Source organism: Sphaerodactylus townsendi, linkage group LG04 (genome assembly GCF_021028975.2).
Source record: "Sphaerodactylus townsendi isolate TG3544 linkage group LG04, MPM_Stown_v2.3, whole genome shotgun sequence".
NCBI lineage: Eukaryota > Metazoa > Chordata > Lepidosauria > Squamata > Sphaerodactylidae > Sphaerodactylus > Sphaerodactylus townsendi.
Window position 1 is genome coordinate 15,527,884 of NC_059428.1, and position 27,390 is coordinate 15,555,273.

At 45.6% G+C, this 27,390-nt stretch overlaps 2 protein-coding genes across 2 annotated transcripts in view; one reads left to right on the forward strand and one right to left on the reverse strand.

Annotated features, from left to right (window-relative positions):
* Positions 1-12,718, reverse strand: part of LOC125430514 (autocrine proliferation repressor protein A-like) — a 435,445-nt gene extending 422,727 nt beyond the window's left edge. The window contains exon 1 of the mRNA XM_048492474.1: positions 12,699-12,718. The gene's annotated coding sequence lies outside the window, so the exon portion shown is untranslated. The remainder of the gene's footprint in view (positions 1-12,698) is intronic.
* Positions 1-27,390, forward strand: part of LOC125431257 (autocrine proliferation repressor protein A-like) — a 315,545-nt gene that overhangs the window by 156,629 nt on the left and 131,526 nt on the right. The gene's annotated exons all lie outside the window — the stretch shown is intronic.

Below are 27,390 nucleotides of genomic sequence, written 5' to 3' on the forward strand. Positions count from 1 at the left end.
ATTCCCTATGGAACTTGGAGGCCATGATTAGCTTTTTGCTTAGGGGAAGAGAGGCTTTGGACAAGAAGCAAATGGTCACCAGGAAAGGGCAGGCACCTCAGCAACTACCTGCAACTTGGGATCAATGATAGAAGGAGAAGATAAAACAGCACAACAAAAGCTGATTTCAAAGGAAGGAAGGAAGGAAGGAAGGAAGGAAGGAAGGAAGGAAGGAAGTCTAGCATGGGATGTCAGAAAAGAGCAGCCATGGCTGCCCTTCCTATTTTATTTGCTTCTTGGGGATATATCTTCTCTGTACATAGCCAAGCTCTAATTTTTTTTTTATAAAACAAGACCTCAAAACAAAATTTTCAATTGTTGTTGGGGAAAAAAGAAACTAGATCCATGTCTGTATCTTTCAGCAGGTGATTACTGAATATGAATTTCAATCACCATGTTCATCTCCCAGGAGATCTTGGAAGGTGCATATATCTTCTCAACCACCGTGAAGTAAAAAGAGGCAATTCTCGCCATGAGTTTGTTCTTCTGTAAATTCAAATAATCAGTGTTTGGCATGATTCTGGAAAGAAACAGTAGCAAATATATGAAGCACTTAGTTACTTGGGTTGAAATATAGAGAATTTTTCTGCCGATGAAATGCTTTTTCCTCCTGTCCTACCCTCCCCACCTGATATCTACAGTAATAAAAGACTGCATCCATCCATTTGTGCATGATGTGCCTCAAAGCTACAAGCTCAAAACTGTCCACTAGCTACGGGATGATTGTGCAAATTGCACATCAAACAGGAAAGGGTTTCAAATATCCTGGACCATGTAATCCCCAGATACACCCTTCCCATTCACTTTTCAAATAGAACACATGGTTGTCTGTGATAGGCATAAATCCGTAGAAACTAAAGCCAGGAGCTACAAAATTGATCTCAAAATTGACATCAATTTCAAGACATTGATGGTGTTGCTGTGCTCCAACTGGTGATAAATGGTGGTCCTAACTCGCCTCCTGGGAAAAAGCAGGGAGCCGTGCGGAGACAGAAACTGGGATAAAATACCCCTGGTATGTATGATTCCAGTTCTAACCCAGTGCAATTGTGCCATGCAGAAAGGGTCTATGTCTCAGTCTCTGGAGCCCAGTGAATGGGGGCTTAACTAAACAGGCAAGGCTAATGCACAGTCTTTTGTGGGGAAGTTTAGGAGAGGGCTTTTTGAAAGGGAGGCTGATAGATATGCCTCTGGACTATTTAAGACAACTGAATATGGCTGGTCAGGAAGTTGCTGATGTCACCTGCAACAGCTACGGGATGTCAGTTTTTTGCTAGAGGATGTGGGTAGCTATACTTGCAGCAAGTTCAAGTTGGTTGCTCTCTTGGAGGAGAAGGTCCAGCATCATCAGGTGGAAATATCTACCCTTCTGTCTTTTAAGTAGAACAAGGATTTCCTGGAAAGAGTGTAGCAGATGGTACTGGGTGGTGAATACAATGAGGATCTCTCTGAGGAGGATGGCAGCTCGCAAACAAAGGAGGTGGGCAATTGGAGGAATGCGACTCATAGGTCGAATCCCCACTACCGTCTTAGCCAGGTTTCAGAACACGAACTAACTAGGTTTGAGGGACGACCTCCCCATTGCTTGCATGGCAGATTCCGTTTCTGGTGCTCGTTCTCCCCATTAATCCGCGTTCTGGCAGGACCTGGTTGCAAGTGGCATAGACCCCATTAACACAGTTCAAAGCTGATCCGAGGGGAGGGATGAGGGTTGAAACCCTGACTCATTTCCTGCCCTGGAGTGTGACACGGAATTCGGGCAATCAATCAACGCTGCAATGCGTACGCAGCCTTTCCTTGGTTTCGTTTCTGCTTTTGCGATCAGCCAGCAGAAGAGGACGCAAACATTAAACAGTGTGAAACTTTGAATTGTTAATGGTTTACACAGGTAACGATTGACTGCTTGCACAGTTAAACAGTTAAACGTTAAATGAATTGTTGAAGGCTTTCACGGCCGGAATCACTGGGGTGCTGTGTGGTTTCCGGGTTGTATGGCCGTGTTCTAGCAGCATTCTCTCCTGACGTTTCGCCTGCATCTGTGGCTGGCATCTTCAGAGGATCTGAACCTTCAGATCCTCTGAAGATGCCAGCCACAGATGAAGGCGAAACATCAGGAGAGAATGCTGCTAGAACACGGCCATACAACCCGGAAATCATACAGCACCCCAGTTAAATGTTAAACTTTTACACGCTGTTTTTTTTTTATCATGCCCCTACAACGTATGTTTCCGCAGTGGGAAAAGGTCCCGCCCCATCAAGGCACACCAGCCAATCAGGGGAGACCGGCGAAGCGAGCTCGCCTGGTAGTGGGGATTGCTAACAGTTCTGCAACTGGGTGTTTCTGCTGTGTGATTGCTGTGGTGGGGAGGGAGAAACTCCGATGAAGAGGACACAGTTTCACAATGAACAGGTTTGGATCTGCATGCAAATTTCAAGTGGGGATTTGACCATAGAAGGAGAGGGACCAGGGAACCGCTCATGAGTCTGAAGCTACAGAATAGATTTGACGTTCTCTCTCTCTTGTCAGGGGGGATCAGGAACAGGCACAGGAGCAATAAAGTCAACCTTAAGAACATAAGAACATAAGAACAAGCCAGCTGGATCAGACCAGAGTCCATCTAGTCCAGCATTCTGCTACTCGCAGTGGCCCACCAGGTGCCTCTGGGAGCTCACATGCAAGATGTGAAACAATGGCCTTCTGCTGCTGCTGCTGCTGCTCCCAAGCACCTGGTCTGCTAAGGCATTTGCAATCTCAGATCAAGGAGGATCAAGACTGGTAGCCATAGATCGACTTCTCCTCCATAAATCTGTCCAAGCCCTTTTTAAAGCTATCCAAGTTAGTGGCCATCACCACCTCCTGTGGCAGCATATTCCAAACACCAATCACACGTTGCGTGAAGAAGTGATTCCTTTTATTAGTCCTAATTCTTCCCCTCAGCATTTTCAATGAATGCCCCCTGGTTCTAGTATTGTCAACATTTTCTATCCCATGCATAATTTTGTAGACTTCAATCATATCCCCCCTCAGCCGTCTCCTCTCCAAACTAAAGAGTCCCAAACGCTGCAGCTTCTCCTCATAGGGAAGGTGCTCCAGTCCCTCAATCATCCTTGTTGCCCTTCTCTGCACTTTTTCTATCTCCTCAATATCCTTTTTGAGATGCGGCAACCAGAACTGGACACAGTACTCCAAGTGCGGTCGCACCACTGCTTTATATAAGGGCATGACAATCTTTGCAGTTTTATTCTCAATTCCCTTCCTAATTATTTAGAGTTGTCTAAAGAAACCGGGATGAATGTCTAAAAAACTTTCATCTGAGCTGAGATTTCAAAGGTGCACATAGAATAAATGGAAAGAAGGGGAAATCAACAAAAAATTCAAACAGATTCCCAGGAAGTGCAGGGAGAAAGTCAGAAACACTAAAGCACAGAATGAATTCAGGCTTCCTAGAGAGGTTAAAAACAATTTAAAAGAAATTCTTTTGTTATTTTTACAGAAAAAAGAAAGAAAAAGAATATGACAGGGTCACTGAGTAGAAAAGATGGCAAAATGCTAACAGAGAACAGAGAAAAGGCAGAGCTACTCAACACCTTCTTTGCGTCTGTATTTTCCAAAAGGAACACAGTTCTCAACCTTGGAAAAATGGAACAGAAGATACAGTAGGGGAAATCCAGCACAGAAGAAATAAAGAGGAAGTACTGGAATACCTGGCTATTTTAAAAGAGTTCAAATCTACTGGGCCTGATGAACTACATCCCAGTGTGTTAATAGACCTGGCAGAATCTCAGAACCACTTGCGATAATGTTTCAGGAGTTTGGGAGAAAAGGAGAAGGAAAGGAAAAGCAAACTGGAGGAGGACTAATGTTGGCTAATGGAGGCTTGTAAACAGAGGCTGGATGGCCATTTGTCAGGACTGCTTTGATCAGGTATTGCTGCATAACAGGGAGTTGGACTCGATGGCCCTTGTGATCTCTTCCAACTCTATGATTCTATGATTTGATGAGACGATCATGTAATTTGCAGAGTAACAAGTCACCTATGATTGTAAGCAGACCTAGTTCCAAAACTGCAAAAGACCTAGAAGGGGCTCTACTTCATCCTGTTGGCTTTCACTGACAGGAACCAAGGCTCCAAACAGCAATGCTTTCATAATTGCCAAGCAAAAGCTACCATGGGCGTTTGTTTCCTGAAGTTACAAGAGTGGCTACTTTTTTAATCTCTATGTGTGTGTGTGTGGGGGGGGGGGGGGTAAACTCCCATAGCCTTTTTTCAGATGAGAAGAAAGATGTGTCTTCTCTGTTCGTGCCTCATTTCCTTGGATTTAAATACCCATAATTTTGGCAAAGGTGAGGATTAGATTTGCACACAGGGATCTGAGAATTAGATTTGCATGCAGGGACCCGAGAGCAGCTATCCCATTCCCTGCACTTTTGCTTCCTCCCCTACTTTTCTGTCTCTCACTCTTTTGCTCTCCGGCCACCCCTTTTCTTACTCTCTTTCTCTCTCTGTGCCTGTCACTTTCTCTCTCTTTTGCGCCCCCCCCCCCGCCATTCCACTACTTTCTCTGCCCCATTAGCCTCTCCCCCACATACCTGCTAACTCCTCCACCTTAGCAGCACTGGCTGCAGAAATCACAATGGGTCTCCCCACTACTGAGATTAGTTCCCAGCTCCAGTCAGGAAGTACCTGGATATCTGAAGGGCAGGAGCCTAGGGAGGAACAGTGTTAGTACAGAAGTAGACCCCCAGCTGAGTTTAATGCCCTCCTATCTATCCTATGCAGCCATTTTCTCCAGGTGAACTGATCTGTGTCACCTGGAGGTGCTCAGGGCTCAACAAATACCCAGCAACTACCTGGAAGTTGGCGACCATAACTATACTTCAGTCGTTATACCCCCCCTCCAGCAGCCAAAATCTTGTTCTATCTACCCCTCCATATTCACCTATTCCTCCCTTTGGCCTCACCTGGCAACCCTCTGCCTTGGAAAATTATGATCGAGATTTGTGTTTTGTGTACAGGATTGAAGTCTGGTCGGATGTGACCCCATGTCCTTTCCCCTTTCCATGGCTCCTTCTCTCCTTCTCTACCTTTTACCTGCCTCCCATCTTCAGATACAATTATTATGTACGTATTTTATTTCTACCTCAACATTCCTCATAGCGGGTACCAAAGCAGCTTACATTTTTCTCCTCTCTTTTTTATACACCCAACACACCCTCTGAGGTTGGTTGGGCTGAATGTATTTGACTAGGGCAGAATCACCCAATGTCCTTCCTCAGCTAAACAGGAATTTAAAGTTGGATTTCCCAGACAGATTCTGAAGTTCTAAACTGCTTGTGTGCTGTTGTTGAACAGTAGTCAGAAGCCAGGCCTAGTTGAGTCATTCAAGTCAGGTGGTATCTAGCCACCCAAAGGGACCACTGCATGAGAACAGGCTCTGTTGATACAATCAATTTAATACTACCAACCATCTAAAATTATGCTGCTTTTCAAAATTCCTCAGGATTTCTGCCATTCCTGCCACCATTATGATTCAGGAATAAAAACAACAGTTGTTCCCTTCAGAAAGTAAAAATGGTGTTTGGGGTATGAACTTACAGGAGATATTTCTTGCCTTCCAGTTGAGAAAAATAAAATCGTGAGTTGTCCGGTGGGAAGAACTCATCCCCCGACAAAACGATTATGTACTTGGTTACATTCGCATATCGCTCATTGTATTCTGGAGAGGGAAAATCCAAAGATTACTTGCTATGGCAGGTGGATGAAAGTCCCACCCCAATTCTGATTCCAGTTGAACAGAACTGAAGAAGAGGCACTGCTCACCACAGAAGGAGAGGGGCCTCCCTTCACAACAACCACAACCACCTCTATTAGGCATTTAAAATAGGCTCTAGAGCATTACCAGACAAGAGGGGCCTCCCTTTCCATCACTGATGGACGTCAATGAGCCCCTCTGAAACTCTCCTTCCCATCACTGCTCTTTTTCTCACCAAAAACTTAATGTGTCTCTGCAAAGATGCTTCCTTACCCATGGGGTCCAAGTGAGAAGCCAGCTCCTGGAAATGGGGGTTGTCCAACTCTTGGGTTATATTCATCTTATAGAAAGGTCTCATCATATACGACCAGCCACAATACGCTCGGTAATGGTGTTTGAAAGACTTCAGAAAATGAGAATCAGGCAATAAAAACACAGATTACTAAATAATTTTTTTCTTTTTTCTATCGATTGCATTGAGCAGCCAAGTGTGGAGAGACTAGGCAGCTGTGAGAAAAATCATGGAAACAGGTCACAAACAATATACAAATTGAGGGACTGGAGCACCTTCCTTATGGGGAGAGGCTGCAGCATTTGGGACTCTTTTGTTTGGAGAGGAGACGTCTGAGGGGGGATATGATTGAAGTCTATAAAATTATGCATGGGGTAGAAAATGTTGACAGATAATTTTTTCTCTCTTTCTCATAACACTAGAACCTGGGGGCATACATTGAAAATGCTGGGGGGAAGAATTAAGACTAATAAAAGGAAACATGTCTTCATAAGAACATAAAAACATAAGAACAAGCCAGCTGGATCAGACCAGAGTACATCTAGTCCAGCTTTCTGCTACTCGCAGTGGCCCACCAGGTGCCTTTGGGAGCTCACCTGCTGGATGTGAAAGCAATGGCCTTCTGCGGCTGTTGCTCCCGAGCACCTGGACTGTTAAGGCATTTGCAATCTCAGATCACGCAACGTGTGACTGGTGTTTGGAATATGCTGCCACAGGAGGTGGTGATGGCCATTAACCTGGATAGCTTTAAAAGGGGCTTGGATAGATTTATGGAGGAGAAGTCGATTCATGGCTACCAATCTTGATCCTCTTTGATCTGAGATGGCAAGTGCCTTAGCAGACCAGGTGCTCGGGAGCAGCAGCAGCAGTAGAAGGCCATTGTTTTCTCCTTCTGCATGTGAGCTCCCAATGGCACCTGGTGGGGCACTGCGAGTAGCAGAGAGCTGGACTAGATGGACTCTGGTCTGATCCAGCTGGCCTGTTCTTATGTTCGTATGTTCATTTGAAGGATATGAAGGCACTGCTGGCAATTGTCTGTGATGGGAATGTTTTTAGAGAACTTGCTTTATGGGGATACTTGACTGCCAGTTCAACCTCACCTCTGTGAAATTCAGGAAATCCATGGCAACGGGAGCAATTGCTTCAACCCTCTTGTCAACTGCTGCTGTCAGCCAGGAGATCCACCCACCCTTCAAGAAGAAGAAAAGGGTAGAAGATGGAGATGAAAGTGGGTGGGGAAGAAATAAACAGTCACCCAGCAGCTGCTAGTTTTCTTAGTAGCCCTCATTAGGGCAGGTGGAATACAACTATGCAAATAAAGATAAATAAACATTTGAGATTGCGAAAATGGAACAAGGGGGATAACCCAAAAACACACCAATAACGATAACAAAGTTTGAACAACAACTGCTATCCTCAGACTATCCACTCACACTTACCAGGCCCAGGCCTGCTAATGTAAACTTTGTGACATTTTGACCATACTCTTTCTTCACGTGGTCTGTGATGGTGTCCATGGCTCTCACAACGGCCTGCAGAGAGAGACAAAACAGGAGCAGGCTCATGGGGAGCAGGAGATGTTGGCATAGAGGTTGCTTGTGTGGTACATCTTCACAGAGACAAGCCAAAGACCACCCCAAGAAAAAGTTTTTAATTTATTCCAAAGCCCAGCAGGATTTGCAAAGCTAATAATTATGAGACAAGCAACATGCTGCAAACCAGAGTCATTGATTTTGTACAAAAAAACGTAAGAACTAGCCTGCTGGATCAGACCAGAGTCCATCTAGTCCAGCATTCTGCTACTCGCAGTGGCCCACCAGGTGCCTTTGGGAGCTCACATGCAGGATGTGAAAGCAATGGCCTTCTGCTGCTGCTGCACCTGAGCACCTGGTCTGCTAAGGCATTTGCAATCTGAGATCAAGGAGGATCAAGATTGGTAGCCATAGATCGACTTCTCCTCCATAAATCTGTCTAAGCCCTTTTTAAAGCTATCCAAGTTAGTGGCCATCACCACCTCCTGTGGCAGCATATTCCAAACACCAATCACACGTTGTGTGAAGAAGTGTTTCCTTTTATTGGTCCTAATTCTTCCCCCCAGCATTTTCAATGAATGCCCCCTGGTTCTTGTATTTTGAGAAAGAGAGATAAATTTCTCGGTCAACATTTTCTACCCCATGCATAATTTTATAGAATTCAATCCTATCCCCCCTCAGACGTCTCCTCTCCAAACTAAAGAGTCCCAAACGCTGCAGCCTCTCCCCATAAGGAAGGTGCTCCAATCCCTCAATCATCCTCGTTGCCCTTCTCTGCACTTTTTCTATCTCTTCGATATCCTTTTTTTGATGTGGCGACCAGAACTGGACACAGTACTCCAAGTGCGGTCGCACCACTGCTTTGTATAAGGGCATGACAATCTTTGCAGTTTTATTATCAACTCCTTTCCTAATGATCCCCAGCATAGAGTTTGCCTTTTTCACAGCTGCCATGCATTGAGTTGACATTCCCATGGAACTATCAACTAAGACGCCCAAATCCCTTTCCTGGTCTGTGACTGATAGCACTGACCCCTGTAGCGTGTATGTGAAGTTTGGATTTTTTGCCCCTATGTGCATCACTTTACATTTTGCTACATTGAACTGCATTTGCCACTTCTTAGCCCACTCACCTAATTTATCAAGGTCCGCTTGGAGCTCTTCGCAATCCTTTGTGGTTCTCACCACCCTGCATAATTTGGTATCATCTGCAAACTTGGTCACCACACTACCCACCCCTACTTCCAGGTCATTTATGAATAAGTTAAAGAGCACTGGTCCCAATATGGATCCTTGGGGGACACCACTCCCTACATCTCTCCATTGTGAGAACTTCCCATTTATACCCACCCTTTGTTTCCTGTTTCTCAACCAGTTTTTAATCCATAGGAGGACTTCCCCTCTTATTCCTTCATTGCTGAGTTTTCTCAATAGTCTCTGGTGAGGAACTTTGTCAAAAGCCTTTTGGAAATCCAAGTAGACAGTGTCCACTGGTTCCCCCTTATCCACATGTCTGTTTACACCCTCAAAGAACTCTAGTAAGTTTGTAAGACAGGACTTGCCTCTGCAATAGCCATGCTGACTCTTCCTCAGCAGGTCTTGCTTTTCTACATGTTATATAATTTTATCTTTAATGATAGATTCTACTAATTTACCAGGAACAGATGCCAAACTGACTGGCCTGTAATTTCCTGGGTCCCCCCTAGACCCTTTCTTAAAGATTGGTGTGACATTGGAAATCTTCCAGTCTTCAGGGATGGAGGCAGATTTCAGGGATAAGTTGCATATTACAGTGAGAACATCAGCAATTTCATGCTTGAGATCTTTAAGAACTCTTGGATGAATGCAATCTGGGCTAGGGGATTTGGTAGCATTTAGTTTATCAATGGCTGCCAGAACTTCTTCCTTGTCTACCACTATCTTCGCTAGTTCCTCGGATTCACCTCCTGAGAAGCTTGGTGTAAATTGGTGTCACTTTATTCAGATAAGTATGATGAGAAGTCAAACCCTTATAATTTGATAACTAGGGCAACAGTGCTTAACCATTTCTGTTGAAATGCTACTTTGCTTTGGGCAAACACCACTCTGGGGGCTCTTGTTCTTTGCACGTGGAGGTAACAGAGATCCAAGAGATGTGAATATTTTCCTACCACACTTCTGGAAATGTTTCACCATAGCTCAGTGGTGGCGAACCTTTGGCACTCCAGATGTTATGGACTACAATTCCCATCAGCCCCTGCCAGTTGGCCATGCTGGCAGGGGCTGATGGGAATTGTAGTCCATAACATCTGCAGTGCCAAATGTTCGCCACCACGGCCATAGCTCTTCCCCCTTCCCACAAGAGTCTTCTCTAGGGCCTGCTAGGATCATGACCTCAGGGCAACATCTCTGGGTTCCAAACCAGAAACCAGAAGAAAAAGCTGATAATTCAAAAAGCTTTACTGTGACTGGCCCAAGGTCACCCAGCAGGCTTCATGTGGAAGAGTGAAAAATTGAATCCGGTTCTTCATGGTAGACTTCATTGTTCTTAAGCACTATAAATATAAATATAAATAAAACTTGAAGATAATTTGTCTGTGTCCCATTAAGAAGCATTAGGTAGACCAGTCCTCTGCATGGGTGCTCGTTCTCTTATACCCCAGAGGACAGGTCTACCCAATGCTTCTGAATGGGAGGCTGACCAGTCCTCCAAGTGGCTATGATGCTTATGTTGTGTCCGTGTAGCTTCAAAGATATCTCATTTAAATCAAAACAAAACAATCACTACAGCACCATAAAATGCTGGGCGGGAAACTGAAACTGATGAGAGCTGTAACAGTCAGGCAGGAACAATAAGACATCTCCTGAGCTCTGCACAGTCCAACAGGAAGGAAGGTTGCAGATGAGTCTGCTATTTAGCGTCCTCAAGATAGAATGGCTTAAGCACAAAAAAAGAGGTCATGAGAACATTTTAGGAGAAAAGCTGTGCAGACTTCCGCCCCAAGATGATATTTTTTGCATCCTTGTGATGTCTTATTTGTGCTGTACAGAATGGGAAACTCGTGAGTTACGTTCTGGTGCAGGCAAAGGGGTGGGATACTGTGACAGGCTGCTTAAGAAAGGTTTAATTTTAAAGGGCAGTTCTGACAGAAAAGGAATGTAAAGAGTGAACCCTGAGCTCCACCTGATTGACTGGCTGGGACTCCAGCAGTCTAGAAAGGACAGAGGGTGTTTTTGTAGGCCAGAAAGGGACAGGAGAGGCCAGAGAGAAAGAGTTCTCATAGCAGAGAGAGTGAGAACTTTGCTTCACAAAAGACTAGATAACCCGTTTCTGGTGAAGGACTGGGAAAGCCAGCAGTGGGAAACCTGAGCCTTAATCCAAACAAAAATATAATCACAGAAACAATAAAACACATGGAGGGCTGGTTATAGATATTTGCAGAGAAAACACCTAGATACGAGCCAGAGAGTCTCTGAGGGTGTGTGTTACACAATAGGAAGAGTCAGGAGTGGGATCCTGGTGGGATACCCCAGAGCCTGCTCTGTGAAGCCCAGTGTGCCTCTTCTTTAGTGGAAGGAGTAGGATATCTAAGTATATGCATCTGAGGAAGGAACATTTCCCTGAACAAAGTAGTTTAGGGAGCAGCAGTGGCATAGTGGTTAAGAGCAGGTGCATTCTAATATGGAGGAACAAGGTTTGATTCCCCGCTCTGCCACTTAAGCTGTGAAGGCTTATCTGGGGAACTAAGATTAGTCTGTGCACTCCAACACACGGCAGCTGGGTGACCTTGGGCTACTCACACTTCTTTGGAGCTCTTTGAGGCCCACCTACCTCACAGGGTATTTGTTGTCAAAATACCTGTTTGTAACAACAAAGGTATTTAACTTAGAACTGTCGGTAACTAAACATTAATCAAAGTATTTCTGCCTTGGGGGAGGGGAGCTTAACTTATATTCTCTGAAACTAATATTCTTGTAAATCTGTAAATAAGCGTTCCATCTTTATTAACTTGTTAACAAGTCTCATGGAGTCTTTTAAAGAGTGCCCAATCCAGCCTGTCTAGAGTAAACAGATTTTGGAGGGAAAAGTGAAATCTCCTTACAGTGTTAATCAGTGTTCCCTCAGAGGTGACAGTGAGAATAAGCCTGACAGGCTCTCTTGAAGAGCTTAGGGGAGTGCCTGCTCGCTCTCCGTTCAGCACCTACGCCACCTTTACCAGAGATGGCTCGGGGCGACGATCATACTTTTGCAATTACCTTGACGATTGGGAACTGCACAAGAACGTGTGCGGGGGCAGTCGAGTCATTTATGAACCTCCGCCATGAACATGCAACTATATCATATCCAGTGATGTTCTTGCATCTTAAAGGATCATTCTGGCACAGAAGCAAAAAAAGAAAAGAAACATAACTGTTGGATCAGTCTGGATAGAGAAGCTAGGCCCTTCCCAATTGAGTAGTGCCTTTTCAGCTGGGAAGTCAGAGGGAACTTTCAGCACAGATAAGGTCTTCTGTACTTACCTTGAAGGTGAGAGGCTGGAAAAGAGCCCCACTCAGGATAGCCACGACCCTGCAGGAAAACCACAGTCATTGCATATAGAGCATAACATCAGCTCTCAGGTTCTGGACTTTAAATTGGAGAAGGCTTCTGAGAAAAAGACAGCTGGAAACAAGATAATTTGAAGTAACATGAAGCCATCTCAACTGGTCCCTAGATAGATTAGGTTATGACAGTCAAACTCCTGTTTTAATTATATTTATAATTACATTGTATTCCACCATTTTGGATTTAATGACTTATGTAGGAAAGACTTAGTCCCCAGGTTAGTCAATCTTTCTCACACTCAACTACCTCACATGGTTGTAGGGAGAATGAAATGGAGGAGGGATTAGAATTCCATATGCCCATCTAACCTCCTTAGAGGAGAAGCAAGAGAGAAATTTACAAACAACATTCAAACATGCATATGTTTAGGGCATCTGCATTTGTCATGGTTCTTCATTCTCATGCTGGGAGCACTCATCTCCACCCACAGCCCAAGAGCAGCTGTCCCAAGCAAAGATAAAATGATTTTTCCCACTTAGTGACCCTGTGCACGTACGATTTTGCTCCCACAGCTGTGTGTTTTAGGGCTAGAAGTGTAAAAAAATCATTTGAAATGAATTCATCCTTTTGATCGGTTGTGATCATAAGTAGGCAAGATTCTGAAATGGATATTTTTCGACTCCCAAATTTCGGCACAGCAATCTTCAGTGTATGGCTCCAGACCACTTTATCTACTTCAGATTCTGAAAAAAGAAATGCAGAATTTTCCATTCAAGACCACCATCACCATCATCATGTTCATATTATCATCATAAACAAAAGCTGTATGTCACCTTTCTGCCCAATGAGGGCAATCAAAGCACCCAATAATTAAAAGAAAATAACCATCATATAAAAACAATGAAAACTAAACTAAAAACGCATACCGTATTTAATGCATAGAAAAGAGCCTTTAAAACACAGGTTTGAACAGAGGGAACTTTCAGAAAATATCAGAAAAAACCTTAAAAGAACTGAGCTGTGGGCAGTGACAAAAAGAGAAAGATGAAATCCCCGAAGAAAGTGCAACAGCCACCCACTTCAAGAGACCCCTCGCCTAATTTCATGAGGAAGGGCAATTGAAGCAGAAACTTGAAAGATGATGTTAATGGTCTGAAAGGTTCATGCATGAGTATGCAGTTCTTTGTGGCCCCTTAGTATAAGCATATCTAATTTTGAACCTGACCAATCTTGATAGGGCCCGTCTCTGAGAAGAAAATTCTCATATGAAACCAGTTTTCAGAAGAAATACCAAAATTAAAATAAATGGAGGGACCGTTGAATTCCACTCAGAACAGCAAAGTGTTGCCTGTAAATTAAAAGCTGCAGCCTGATCAAGGAAGTGGTCAGAGGCGTTCCTCCCATTGGGCAAAGTGGGCAGCTGCCCAGGGTGCCACCTTGTGGTGGGCGACAAAATTGCCGGTTCATTTGTAGGGGATTTTGTATTTTTGGTGGTTTTTTGGTTTTTGGACTGCAGGGGGTGCAGATTTTAGGCTAGCTGCACCAAATTTTCATGGATTTTTTGGGAGACTCTCCTGATTATATGACCCAGGATTGGTGAGGTTTGGGTTAGGGAGTCCAAAGTTATCGACTCCCAAAGTGAGTGCCCCCATCCCACATTGTTTCCAATGGGAGCTAATAGGAGATGGGGGCTACACCTTTGAGGGCCCATAACTTTGGACCCCCTGAACCAAAGTTCACCAAACCTGGGTCTCACAAAGATACTCTGAAATGTTGGTGCTGCTATCTTAATAATTGCACCCCTGAAACAGTCACTCACTAAATTTCCCCAGATTCTCTTTTTAAATCCACTCCCTTCCTGTCAATGCTTGTTTTCTTTCTTTTATTCTCTCAATGCCTAATAAAGGTTATTATTATTATTAAATCCACCCCCTTCGGCATGGATTTAAAGGGAGAATCTAAGGTCCCCAGTATTAACATTGACAGGGGTGCTGTTTCAGGGTGGGGGAGAATCCACCCCCAAATAGCATCACTTTCAATGTTGTTTAAACTGCGGACCCCAGATTCTCCCTTTGAGGTGGATTTAAAAAGAGAATTTGGGCTCTCTAGTTTAAACACCATTGAAAGCGATGCTGTTTGGGGGTGGATTCCAGCATCACTTGTGGTGACACTGCAGGTAGGAACAAGAAGAGGGTTGGGAAGCAGGTCAAAAGGAGGGCAGAGTGGTGAGGAGGTGCGGGAGGAGGATCCCCACTACTCCCCAACGTTTCAGTCAGGTGGGTGGAATGGAGTCCCCTCCACCATCACTTGAGCTGTGCCAGGAGTGGGAGGGCGCTGCTGCAGTAGGCAGGTGGTGGCAGTGCTTCAGAGGGTGGACTGTCTGGGGAGTGGCCAGATGGCGAGTGATGTGGGAAAAGAACAGGTGGGAGGACAAAGTGGTGGGGAGGCAGAGCTGTGAGAAGGGGGATGGGCAGGTGGGCAGAGTAGTGAGTTGGGGTTGGAGTGTGGGAGTGCAACGTGAAGAAACGAGAAAAGGGTCCAACGGGAGAGCAACGGGGACCACTCAGTGAACATGCAGCTGCAGCTGACTTATAACAGCTACTGCATCGCTCAGCACTGTCTGGCCTACCCCCAGCAGAAGTAGAACCTGTGTAAATTCCCTGAGCCTGGAATTGGCAACCACTGTGCTTCTTGATCAGATTTCAACTGGGAAGTGGCTTCCAGGGGGTTCGAGTGGGGTTTCCGGGTTGGGATGTGAAGACATGGGAGACGTTTGAAGTTGGTGAAGTTGCCAACATCATTATACCGCTTCTACGTACAACCTGCCAATCACAACGGGCAGGTCTAGGAATAAGAGCTACCCCTTGCCATGAGCACGGGGCAGCGGTGGCAGATCTTTAATCCCTCCTCCTGCTGCCACTCAGATGGGCAGCCGGCATCAGGCTGTGGGAGGCCTCCCTCCATAGCAAGAGCTCTGGCAAATCTTCACACTTTAAGATGACAGGGCTGCAGGAAACATGCCCCCAGAACATTTGGCCTGAGGATTTGAATAACACTTCATTGTAGCTGAGTCTTTTAGAAGAGTAACCAAACAAACAAACAAACTGCAGCCCAGGACTGAGTTTTGAAAACCATGAGGCTGAGCTTGTAAGCTTCTTGAGGGGGGAAAATCAGTTTTTCCTTTAAAAAAAATCTATTGCAGCCTATGGTGAAATCCCCCCTCCAAATCAATCAGTCCTTTTCGCTTGTATGCTACAAAAGTACTCAAGTCAGGCTGAGGTTTGCAGGTTTTCAGAAATAATTTCATGGGGACACCACGGTAGTTTTACAATCAGGGTTGGGCTGTGTTCAGTTTATTTAGTAGCCTCCTGTACCAGCCAGCTTGGTGTGATCGAGAAGGAGGGCAGAATGACTGACAGCAGAGTGCAGTGCAGGCCTGAGGGAAAGGCCAAAGAGAACAGCCATGGCAGCAGGGGGAGCAATGGGAGGGCGGCAACTTTCTCCTTCCCTGTGCGGAGTCTAGCAGCACAACCAGCCCACCCACACCCCATCATCTGGTCTTGCTGTAGATTGCAAGGATCCCCCTTCAGAAGGCCTTCAGGGTGGGGAAGGAGGACAGCCTAGAGACCCCCCTCCCCGCACTCACTCCAAAACCTGTCAAAATATCATTCCTTGAATTAGTACTTACCATCCAGCCACTTCTGGGAAGTCACCTTGATGCTATCAATGTTGACTCCAATGGCAATGAAAGGCGAATTCTCTCTCGACAGAATGGTATAGTTGTAGTGGGGGTCAGGAAGGTTCACGAATTCATCCAGTGCCTTCAGGTCCATCAGCCAAACAGTCGGCAAGAAAACAGCAAAGAGGAGAAGGCTCAGAGGATGCATGTCCCAGCACCGCGCTGGACCCTTTGCCTGTCCTTTTCTGCACAGCATTTCCTGCCTCACTACTGACAGAGAGGACTCATCTAAAGGCCTTTTCAAAGCTCCGTTGGAGTAGCTTTCCAAAGGGATGATGCACACTGAAATCTCCCTGTGCTTTAAGAACCCACTCAGTCTCCCTGGGGCTGTATCCCAGACAAAAGTCCTGCCAAAACTATGACCCATTTCGTAAAATTACCCCATGTTCCAAAGGAGGAACCAGGAAAGAGCTTCTTGCTTCTCGGCAGCGCCTTGACATTTAGGAGAACTTAAAGCTATTGTGGTGTCATATTTAGAAACTTGGACTAGGATTTGGCTATACCAGGGTCCACTCAGGGTCCACTCTGCCACTGAGGAACCCTGGACAAGCCACTCCTTTTAAACCTAGCCTCCCTGTTACACCCCTGACTTGGGATCCTTCTTCTGTTCTTTCATTTGATGCCACTTTAGCCATTGTACGTCTCTCAGCACACTTGCCCTCCTGAGAGTTTCACTGTCAACTTTAGGTGTGTAAAGCAAAGTGGATTCCTCTTATTTACTGTTTTCTTTCATTTTTTTTACCCACAAATGCAACAAGAGAGTAGATCAGTTTCCAAGCAACCTTTTCCTTGGATCATACAAAGTATTGAGTTGATATCTGGGCTGAGGATAACAGGGGCATAATGAGGCAAACTGAAGCCCTGGGTAAAACCTGAGTTGGATGCTCTCCCTATGGGCAACCACCAAAATTTTTATTTGTGCCTGGTCATTGGTGCCTGCAGGGGGTGCATTTTTAGACATATCAGCATCAAAATTTCAACGTATCATCAGGAGACTGTCCAGCATATCATCAGGATACTACCCCCCAAGTTTGGTGCATTTTGGAATGGTGGATGGGGCACCCCCTTTGAGGGTCCATAATTTGCCCCCCCTGAATCAAACTGCCCCAAACCTGGGGGTTATCATCATCCTGATGAGACACTGAAAGTTTTGAGACTGTGCCTTCAGAAATGTGCCCCCCAACCTGCACCCCACCCCCCCATTGACAGCAATGCAGAAAACTCAATGCAGAACAAAGATGCTTGGGCAAATTTCTGGGATGTTCCTGCAGGGGGTGCACTTTTGGATGTATTGGCACCAAAATTTCAGGGTATCTTCTGGAGACTGTCCTGATGGCACCCCCAAGATTGGTGCAGTTTGCTTCAGGGGGCCAAAGTTATGGACCCTCAAAGATGTAGCCCCCATCTCCTGTTAGCTCCCGTTGGAAACAATGGGGGATGGGGCACCCCCTTTGAGAGTCCATAACTTTGGACTCCCTGAACCAAACCTTACCAAACCTGGGTGATAGCATCAGGAGAGTCTCCCGAAAAATCTCTGAAATTTTGGTGCTTCTAGACTAACAACTGCACCCCCTGCAGGCCAAAATAAAAAACTGAAAATAGAAAAAAACCACAAACGAACCTGCATCTGGGCATCTGCCCACTTTGCCCAATGGGAGTTACGCCACTGGAGGATAACACAGGAAGTCACATATTTGGGCCTGCCTGTGGAGACTTATGGACCCCAAGGGGTTCCAGAACATCCTGCAAGTCACCACCTACTGATGACTCTCTCAAAGAGCTGGTAGGAAGCTGAGAAACAAAGCTCTCTAAAGCAACTGGAATTGTTGCACCATGGCATCCTCTACATTCCTGGTCCAAATCAGCATCTTGGTATACTGAGGAGCTGAGGGGGACTAAACAGGAACTGAGATGACTGGAGCGAATGTGGTGGCGTACTCACAACAAGGAATCAAGACACTAGTTTACAGAGGGTATCAGAAGGAAATTATTTCCAGCGGCAACACCTTCTCCGGGGGCCTCCCCCATTCCTGCCCCTGTGCCCCCCATGCTCCTGTCCACATCCCCCCCACTCAGACCCTGTCCAATGGAGGTAGGGTCCGGTCTATCAGAGACTGGCCTCCAATAGAGGTGGGGAGGCCAGCAGAAGCCAGCGCCAGGCCAGGACCCTGCCAGGAGCCAATCAAAGTGTCTCTCAACTCAAGGCTGGCCTCTGATAGAGGTGGGGAGGCTGGCAGAAGCCAGGGCTGGGCAAGCAGCCTGCCATGAGCCCACTGGTCACCCCTCAAGTCGAGGGGTGTCCCATGGGTCTGCAGCAGTCTTTGGTGCGTGGGGGCAATTTTGCTGGTCGGAAACTGTGCTGCTCACTATTGTGATTGAGCTCCAGCTCCAACCAGATCAAGGTGGGACTGCACGGATGGTATTATTAGACCTTACCACAGCATTTGACAAAATAGACCATGAACTTCTAGTCCACCACTTCGCTGACGCTGGAGTTAGATGGACAGCCTTGCACTGGATGACCTCTTTCCTCCAGGGCTGGAGCCTGCAGATGATATCCGGGGGGGGGATGTATCCAAGCAACATCAGGTGTTGGGTGCCACAAGGAGCCATCCGTTCCTCGATGTCATTTAACATCTTCATGCGACACCTGGCACAGTTGGTACAGAGCTATGTTTTACAGTGCCATTAGTACGCTGATCCTTACGCAACATCCTTACAATGGAGGGTCAGCCGAAATCCACCCCTGTTGCTCTCCAGCATCATTTAGAAGCTGTAGCTGGCCGGTTGAAAACAAGCAGACTAAAACTGAATCCAGCAAAGATGGAGATCCTGTGGCTGGGTCAGGGGGAGAGGCTGGGACCTTCCAATTGCCAGCCTTAGATGGTCAGGCCCTCCATCCGGCCTCATCAGTGAAGAGACATGGCATGACCTTGGACTCTACCCTTTCATTAGAGGACCAGGTCACAAAAACAGAACAGACTGCATTTTTCCACCTTCACCAGGCTAGGCAGTTGGCCCTCTACCTCTCCCAGTCTGACCGCGCCGCAGCCATCCATGCAACAGTCGTCTCCATGCTAGATTACTGCAACTTGCTCCATGCTTGCCCACCTTTGTTGCATGATTTGGAAATTAAAATTCATCCAAAATGCAGCTGCGAGGCTGCTTACAGGAGCAGCCAGCAAAGATCATGTAACACTGGTCCGAGAATATCTACACTGGCTGCCTGTTGAGTACCGAATTATCTTCAAAGTTCTGGTGTTAACCTATAAGTCTATAAGCGACCTTGCAGGACCGCATCTCCAAATATCGGCCTCAGAGACCTCTCCACTTGGCAGAGGAGAATCTACTGGTGGTTCCAGGCCTGAGGGATATCCGGCTGTGACAATGGTCAGGGCCTTTCCGGCCCTGGCCCCGGTCTGGTGAAACATGCTGCCAAGTAACATCAGGGCCCTGCAGAGCGTGGCCCAATTCCACAGGGCTTCTAAAACAGAGCTGTTCCTCCAGGCCTTTCCCCCAAGCCAGCTTGATGCTTCCCAATTACGATATCTCCCCTGAGCCTCCCATGGGAGAAACAATGGGCCTTTCCCCACTTCCCATAAGCCCCGCGCTACTTGAGGAGAGTAGCGTGGGGTCCCACGAGAGGGGCGGCGACAGCGCAGCCACCCCGACACTGCCGTTGTCACGCCCCCTCAGCGCGAGGCATCCCTGGCGCTCTTGTAAAGGGTGCGCTCTGATGATCCTGGGACACCCAGGCGCACGCCAGGGATGCCGCACGCTGGGAATTGCATGCAGCGACGGCAGCCGAGGGAAAAGTGAGGAAAGGCCCAATGTGTCTTGCCATCTGGAGTATTTAGCTGGATTGTTTTAAATGGTTTTATGATTTGTTTTTATTGATTATATGAATTTTATGTATGATTTTAGGCTTTATGCCATTGTAAGCCGCCCTGAACCCTATGGGGGTAGGGCAGGGTGTAAATGTAAAAATAAATAAATAAATAAATAAATGTAATAAACCCACATATATTTATTGAGTTGGTCAGCATGATCTGTAATGCCTTCCCACTCAAGTCTGAGAGCTGACAGAGATACTAGAACAAGGAGGTGTATTGTCACGAATAGTTACAATGTTTGTTATTTCAGGATTTCGGGTTTAAAAACAATTTCATGACTCTTTGATTAATGGCTTACTGGATCTTTGGCCTCCCAGACACATGCCCAGGAGAAATGCCTTGGGCGTGTAATTTGGGGAATTAGAAGAGTGTCAACATGCTCTTCTCCTAAATTTTCTGGGATCTGCAACTGGTTCTTCCAGTCACTAGAGTGTGCAGGATCCAGTGTGCATTTACCTCCAAAGCACTCAACCTTTTGATAAACAAAGAACGTATTTCTTTCGATGTTGCATTTATATTTCTTTCGATGTTGCATTGATATCCTGCCCTTCCTCCCTGGAATTCAGAGCAGCAAAAGTGGTTCTCTGGCCCTTATTGTATGTACTGGCCAAAAGTTAAGATGACTAATTCATTTGGATGGAGGTTCTTCACCTTAGGCTGCAGTGGAATTCTTTGGAACAAGCCCTGGAAACAGCACCAAAAAAGCCCACTATATGGTTTTGTCATGTGGACGACACATTCACAATTTGGAGCCATGGAGAAGAAGAACTAAAACAAGTTTTTGGGCCATACTAACAATATCCATCCTAACATCCAATTTACTGTGGAAAAAGAAAATGAGGGAAAACTACCATTTCTAGATGTCTTCCTCATCCGCAAACCAAACCAACAATTGGTCCACACAGTATACAGGAAAACCTACATACACTGATAGATACCTTATATACTCGTGCATAAGTCTACTTTTTCAGCACATTTTTTGTGCTGAAAAAAGCTCCCCTCGACTTATACACAAATGAACGGGGGGGGGGGGGGGATGAGTGGTGAGGCGAAAGGAGGCTGGGAGCCTGAGGGTTTTTTCCTGCACCTGCTCCCGGTATATGCGGAACACAGAGGCAGCTACCGGGTAAAGCCTTGAGCTGTTGCCCGGCTGCACTGGGTTTCCAGTAGCTTCATCCACGATTAGATATTCAGTGAATAGGTGTGAAGATTAAATGTAACTTTACATACTGCAGGAATTTTTTGTTCAACCATACTCATGGGGAAATCTGCGCCATTGGAGCCCATGGTGGCAGGAATCCCCCCCACACACACACACACGGGGGGGGGGGTGCCCTGGGGTGTAACCACTGCCCAGCACCTTTCTCAGCCCCTCACCCAGTGTTTTTGGAAAGCAGGTGGGACTTCCTGTCCAGCTGGGCTTGCAGACCTGCACAAAAGACTTGCTTTGGGGCAGCGGCTGCCACATCACCACGCCATGGCATATCTTCACTGTGTCATGATAAGCTATCCGTGTTGAAGGAGAACCTGTAGGGATATTTTAAAAGGGGGATCTTGATGAGCATCTTCCCTGTACAGAACTCTGAAGAGATACTGTCTGTGAGAGTTCTATATTCCACTTTCTGGGAACTTTTAAAGTTGTGTTGACACCATTACCTTTTCTTTGGAATAAATATTCAAAGAACATTTTTTATTGGGTATCTATTTTTATTTTTGAAATTTACTAGTAGCTCCTGCATTTCCCACCCTGGACTTATACTCGAGTCAATAAGTTTTCTCAGTTTTTTGTGGTAAAATTAGGTGCCTCGGCTTATATTTGGGTCAATTTATACACGAGTATATACGATATCTACATAAAAACTCCAATCATCACCCAGGACAGAAAAGGAGCACAATAAAAACTTTGGTAGATCGTGAACCCCACCTCCTTCAAGAAGAACTGAAAGGGTATCTTGTTGAACATCTTCCCTTGTTGAACATCATCACCCAGGATAAAAAAGGAGCCCAATAAAAACTTTGGTAGATCATGCAAAAAGAATCGGTGAACCCCATCTCCTTCAAGAAGAACTGAATCACCTAAACTGGGTTCTACAGGCTAACGGTTACTCTACTACAGACATCAAAAGAGCTGCAAGACCAAGAACAAGCCACATGAATAAAGATAAACTTGCTCCCAGTTCAGAGAGTTCTACAGAGAACCCAGCCAGCAGGCTTCATGTGTGTAGGAGTGGGGAAACAAAATAAAGCCTTTTGAGGGGCTCATAAAATTAGACCCACCCAGACCAAAGGTTACCAAGCCTATGATGCTACTGGCCCACCAGGAGGAGCCTCCTGGAGCCACCATGAAAGACTTGTGTCTCTTGCCAGAAAAATGTGCCGAAGCCTATTTTACACTCAGAAATTCCCCATTGTGGCTACTATGGAGCCAAGACACTGCACAACCAGAGAACTGGGCAATTTCTTAGAAGAGTGCCTATCCTGGTAGCAATTTTAAAGCTAAATGGCATAACATTTCTTGGTATCTTCCGGAGGCTGTCCTGATGATACCATCTCCTGTTAACTCCCATTGGAAAAATGGGGGAAGGGGCACCCATCTTGAGGGTCCATTACTTTGGCCCCCCTGAACCAAACTTCACCGAACTTGGGTCAAATCACTGGACAGTCTCTGTGGATGAGGCCCTGAAATTGTGGTGTCCCTAGCTTTAAAAATGCACCCTTGCAGGCTGAAACGTAAAACTGCACCCCAAAAAAAGCCCAAATAAGAGGCATTTGGATCTACTCATATTCAGACTGGGACATATTCAAGGCTGTTCTGGCCTGAATATACTATGTGAGATTCAATAAATCCTAGGTTTGGGTACATAAATCTCCATGTCTAACCACAACTGTAGAACTTTGTACTGTTGAAGGCTTTCTTTGGAGGCCAGACTCTTAATATCAAATCCCCACTGAATCCACCCCCACCCCTGAGCTCTGTCCTTTTCAGGTGTCTCCCTCCTAGTCTCCTAGAGTCCCAGGCTGCAATTGGCAGCCCTACCTCCTACACCAGCCCCTTTTGACTGGAGGATTCATTCAGGCCATTGTTATTATTTAAGATTTTTTATACAGCCCCATCACCAAAGGGACTCCAGCGTGGTGTACAGAGATAAAAAATCTCAGCCAGTGTAAATACTAATTTACCAAATCTCTTCTGAAAACAGCAGTCTGAATAATAAAGAGTACGTCCAACAAAACCCCATTTTCAAATCCTCCCCAAGGGAGGGAGGGACAGTAGTCCCATTAGGTGGAAAGAAGCCCAGATGTAAAGGAGTCAAAAGAAGGGGTTGTACAGCTGGCAACTAGTCTCTCCAAAGGCCCGAGGGAACAATTCCGCCTTACAGGCCCTGCGGAACTCACCAAGGTCCCACAGGGCCCGGACAGCTGGAGGAAGAGGCCCTGGCCCACGTGGAGGCCAGCAGCATCATTGAGAGGCCAGGGACCACCAGTAAATTGGTCTCAACCAAACGGAGAGGTCGTGCAGTGACATATGGGGTGATGCGGTCTCTAAGATACGAGGGTCCCAGGCCGCGTAAGGCCTTAAATGCCAGAGTTGCCAGTGATTGAACATTCGACATCCTGTACATGAACCAGGCGGTCCATCACTGAGTCACAATTTCTTCCAAATGACTGTTTCCATAGGAGAAACTTCAGAATTGGGCCTTACAATCATGAATAATCGGGATTGAACAAATTGGATTTACCAAAGGGAAGTCGACACTTGACCATGCGATAGTCTTGGCGCATTTAGTCACCAAATATTCATGCAGGCCACAAAGCAGGAGCATGACCTTTATCAATTTGAAGGCAGCTTTCCAATACTGTTCCTAGATCACTCCCTCTGGGCCAAGCTTTGCTGCTTTTGAATTCAGGTAGTCTACACTCCTCTCTTCCTTATAAGGCAACTGCATGCAGGTGCAAGCTGCCATGATAAATGTTCTCAGGAAGGTCTCCTTACTGGCCCAGTGCTCCACTATAGGGGGGGGTTAGAAGCAGGGCTGTTTGTGCTGGCCCCTACTCTCTTCCTTGCTTTATTTTGGTGATGTCCCTTCAACCCTGGTTGGTTCCTAATTTTTCAATGCTCTAAAACTGTCCCTCACATCAGCATATCAAGTCTGCTCTATGCAGATGATTCTGTTCTACTCTCTCGGTCCAGAGTTGGATTAGAAGTGACTTATAGAAGTGCTTTGCAGAGGATTCTGACTCCAATAGGCTAACAATAAACTATGAGAAGACCAAGAGATAATGGGTTTTACTAGATCCATGAAGAAATATGATTTGGAAATAAAACAATGTCCTTCTCGAACAGGTCCAATCGTTTTAAATACCTTGGCCTTCTTTTTTCACACAATGCGTTCATTGAGTCCCCTTAAAAAAGCAATAGTTACCCAGTCATCATCTAGCACTTCTGGGATGCTCAACTTTTTCTATAGCAGAGGGCACTCTAACATTCCTGCCGCATTAAAGATTTGCAATGGGAGGAGTCAGATCCCAATTACTTTGTGGGGTTTCCAATCTGGATCTAGGCTGTCAACCATTCATTTCAATTCTCTCCAATCCATATTTTCCCATCAAATTATGGCATTACCTAACTGTGTCCCCTCATGACCCTATGATGTGTTTTGGAACTTGGGCAAAATTCCTTCCCGGAACTTCAAGTACAAGCTTAGAGCCTTTAGATTTTGGCTGTGTCTTCATTATCTTCCATCTGAACATTCCCTTGTTTCCTTAATACTCCCAGACACACAGGCTAACCCCTGGTTTTCTGTAATTTAAAATAAAATTGTATCAATTGGATTGTCTCTTGAATCACTCTGCTCTCTTTCCTGCTCAGAAGCGTACAAACTACTCAAAGACCGACTCTTAGATTGGGAATTTGCAGCATTATATCTAGCAGCTAAAAGAACTTGTTCTCCCACACAATTTTTAATCCCACTTGACCAGGGTCGCATGGCCCACTACTTATATTTTCTAACTAACCCCTGCTCAAGGAGAGCCTTCACAATTGCTAGATTCAATGTCATGCCATCTGCCTTACTACATGGCAGGTTTAATAACCTGGAAAAATCTAAAAGGTTATGTAGCTGTAATTCTAACGTAGTTGAAACATTGCCTCACCAGCTATTACATTGCACTAAATTTGCTAAAATTAGATCTAAATATGTCAATCTACATCCTGAGTTAACAGATTTGATTAGATTGTTTCTCTTGTTGAATAACTCTGATTCTGGTTTTTGTGAAGAGGTTGCAAGCTTTGTTATATTTCCATAGAAGTGACACAAGGTGGTCTAGAAAACATTGTCAAATTGGTTCTGTTTGTTGTGCCTCAGTCTATCTGATTGACAAAAGGAACGGCCATTTCTTTGGATCACTGAGGCTCTTGCCTTAATGGCTGTAGCTCATCAAGCTTGTGGGGCTGGACTTCTTGCCTGTCAGAAAAGTGTGGTCTGGGTCAGGTGTCCTTTATTCTTCCTCTCAAACTTCTTACTTGCCGAACCTCCTTTTTCTAGCTCTTCTAACATACGCAGTGGAACCAGCCGTAATTTCGCAAATGTTATGCAAAGAAGACTCCGTGAACCCATGACTGCTCCTGTGAAGATAACTCTTTATTTGCAGATTGTAGCTGTGATCCAGTTCAACAGAGAAACACACAGCGAGAGAATCCTCATTTCCCCCTGCTTTTACAATTCCATTGTTTTCCCTGGGCTAGTATTGCTCTACATGCGTGTGATATCTTTCCTTCAGTTGGTTAAGCTGCTTCCTATACTAGGGGAGTGGGTGAGATTTGGAAATATTAAAACGACAGTGGGCAAGAGACTCTTCCTTTCATGACAATTTACTAATATGGCAGAGAAACCCAGTCACTGATATGCCAAGATGGGGACCCAAGAAAACAGCCAGGGAACAGCATAGACCAGAAAGCTTTGTTCAGCGCTGAGAAATCCAGGCTCAAATTCTTGCTGAGCCACAACACTGAGTGGACTTGAGGGAATTTTAGCCCTTCTTGTAACTCTCTCAGCTTAAACTACCTTTCAAGCTTGTTTAGGAGATAAATATCTCCTCTGAGTAAATGACATGATATTGTCAGAAGAACTCTGCCAAAAACTCAACCGTGCTCCCAGTTCTCACCTTCATAATAATCCCCTGAAGTTTGCTAAACTGAGAAAGAGAACTGGCCCAAGTTTAGCCAGAGAGCTTCTGGACCAAGTGGGGAATTCAGTATTCAGATCACATCAACACAAAGTCCATCTGGCCATGTTGCACCAGTAGACCCATGAGAACAGCAGGCAGGAAAAAAACTTATTTATTACATCACTTAAGTCACCGAGCTGATCAACCTTCACCAACACCCTTTTATGAAACATAAATTGCTGGAATAACATCTCTTGGAGGCAGTCAGACTATTCTTCCACGGCATCCATCTCCATGGCAGTCAGAACATGGATAAGTGTCTGGCATGATGAGCATCTCCGTTGTTTCCATGAAATGACCCAACATATCTTCTGGATGGATAATCTATGGATGAAATTGGAGTTCCATTTAGTGAAACCCGATAAGCTACTGGGGATATACAAGAATGAATTCGCGATGGAAAGTGACATTGAGTCACAACTGACTGAAGGTGACCTTGTAGGGTTCTAGAAAGGGCAGCAACCTGTCAGTATCACTCAGTATCCCCCCTCCCTTTTCACACAAGGCCTGAACATCTCATGAACAAGTTCTCGCCTACAGTTTCATTTTTCTACCAGTGCGCACCTATCAGCAACTAATTACAATAAGCCATCTGGCCTTCACCCCAGTGACGAGATTATACCCACCAGCCAGGTCCCAGGAAAGAGCATGCCAAACTCCAGCCAGGGGAAGCCCTAGTTAACTACAAGCAACAGTGAAAACATACGCAACAGGCCCAATACATGCATGTGGCTCATGATCCTGACACATCCACAGTCTGGGCATAGCATTATTCTGCTCGTGCGGAATGATCCTGAGAGGAAAAGATCCTGACTTCACTCGGTGGCCAGGTGGTAGTAAAAGAAAAGAGGGGAAACCTATTCGCGGGGACAATCCTAGGACCACACAAAGGGCTTGGAAATTGTTCCAGGGGAGACAGCACCTAGAAATGAGACCGGAGAGTTCCTGAGGTTGTGTTAGCATAATTGGCAGAGTCAAGAGAGGGTTTAGAGAAACCCCAGATTTGCTTCCCCCCAGTCCAGTGAGAAAACCCTGAAGGGTAATGGGTGGTTCGGGATCTTGTTCAGGAGCATGTAGGAAAGGTTTACCCTGAAGGACTTAAATGAGTGTATGAAAGTATATTTTAGAACTGAAACAGCCTTTTTGTGAAACAGCTAAAGTACTAAGATCTGAATATAACATCTAAGTATTCTCTGCCTCAGAAAAAGAACCGCTTAAAACCTCTCTGTACCATCAAATTGAGAAGAACAAGCCTGTAAATAAATTCTTGTTTGTTTGACTGTTAAGAAGCCTCTCAGAGTTCCATTTTCCCTCAGAAAGGTGGCTGCCTACATTTCCTGACAGGAATTGCCTAAACAGCTTGTGTGTGCATGTGAGTGGGGGGGGGG